This window comes from Nematolebias whitei, chromosome 7, assembly GCF_014905685.2.
Source record: "Nematolebias whitei isolate Nwh7 chromosome 7, NemWhi1, whole genome shotgun sequence".
NCBI lineage: Eukaryota > Metazoa > Chordata > Actinopteri > Cyprinodontiformes > Rivulidae > Nematolebias > Nematolebias whitei.
The window spans coordinates 1,796,345-1,798,000 of record NC_056504.1 but is presented as its reverse complement, the minus strand read 5'-3'; the positions used below and the strand labels follow the sequence as shown (position 1 = coordinate 1,798,000).

Here is a 1,656-nt window from a genome sequence, read left to right as displayed (position 1 = left end):
TTCAACATGTGATACTGGACAAGATGAAACTAAACAACATGTGATACTGGACAAGATGAAACTGTTCAACATGTGATACTGGACAAGATGAAACTAAACAACATGTGATACTGGACAAGATGAAACTGGTCAACATGTGATACTGGACAAGATGAAACTGTTCAACATGTGATACTGGACAAGATGAAACTTAACAACATGTGATACTGGACAAGATGAAACTTAACAACATGTGATACTGGACAAGATGAAACTAAACAACATGTGATACTGGAATGTCAGAAATATGAGCAGAACGAAGGTTTATGAAGAGAGAGTTTGAAAAGATAAAAGAAAAATTTAATATAATAGATGCACTACAACACAACTTGGAGAACAAACATATGCAAATTATAATTAGATATTTTAAGAAAACAAAGTTGATTAATAGAATTTAAATATATATAGTTTACTCACACATACACATAGAATTATACCATGATGAACCACACTCCATACCAGTGGGGGCGGTGATGCACATCTGAAGTTTTTTACCAACCGCTATTAAACTCAAGAAGAAGAAGAAGGTCAGCTGACAGAACCGGAAGTGAACTGATCCGGACTTCTCGAGACCTCGTCCCTGAGCTCGGAGCTGGACTTCCCTGAGAGTCTGAGCTGCTGAGAAGGTAAGAAGTTCTGATGGTGGCACGTGACAGCTGAGGGTCCGAGCGCGGGGACAGGTGCACAGCTTCCACCTGAGCCACCGTCCTAAGGACCTGGGTCCGACCTAGACCTGCAGCACGTGAGGGGTCGGAACCTCCGAGCTGTTCTTCAGGTCACAACAGAATGACGTCACTGAACGAAACCTTTCTATGACATCATCATTTCTTGACGTGAGGAGCAGCTCTGAGCTGAACAACCTGCATGTTGGTTTGTTCACGATGGATCAGTGGTTAGCACTGCTGCCTCACAGCGACAAGGTCCTGGGTCCAATCCCCAGTTGGACCTGAGTGTTTCTGTGTGGAGTTCACATGTTCTTCACATGTTGCATGTGTTTCCTCCCACACATCAAAAACCTGCATGTTAGTCTGCGTCCAGGTCCAGACCTGGGCCGGAAAAGAATCTGGGGGTTCTGCCTGGTCCATTTTCTTTACCCACTTATTCCATTTTGGGTCACGGGGGTCGCCAGTGCCCATGTCCAGCAATCACTGTGTGAGGGGCGGGGGACACCTGGACAGGTCTGTCCATCGTAGGGACACATGGAGACAAACGAGACAAACATTCTGTCTCTCTCCTGGGGACAGTTTAGAGTCACCATCAGTCTAACATGCATGTTTCTGGTCTGTGGGAGGAAACCGGAGCATCCGGAGAAAACCCACGCAGCACGAAGAGAACATGCAAACTCCACCCAGAAAGGCCCCTGGACCGGGATTTGAACCAGGGACCTGCTCGCTGAGAGGCAGCAGCTCTACCAACTGAACCACCGTGCTGCCTCTGCCTGGGTCAATAAAAAACTTCACATTTTCACTCGTTTCTAAAATGAATGGTTTCTAAAATGAATGGTTTCTAAAATGAATGGTTTCTAAAATGAATAGGTTTCTAAAATGAACAGGTTTCTAAAATGAATAGGTTTCTAAAATGAATAGGTTTCTAAAATGAATAGGTTTCTAAAATGAA

At 44.3% G+C, this 1,656-nt stretch overlaps 1 protein-coding gene across 1 annotated transcript in view; it reads left to right on the top strand.

Moving 5' to 3' along the window:
• The first annotated feature begins 579 nt into the window (after positions 1-579).
• The window catches only part of tmem251 (transmembrane protein 251), a 2,664-nt gene continuing 1,587 nt past the window's right edge, over positions 580-1,656 (top strand). Inside the window, exon 1 of the mRNA XM_037679156.1 lies at positions 580-665. The gene's annotated coding sequence lies outside the window, so the exon portion shown is untranslated. The remainder of the gene's footprint in view (positions 666-1,656) is intronic.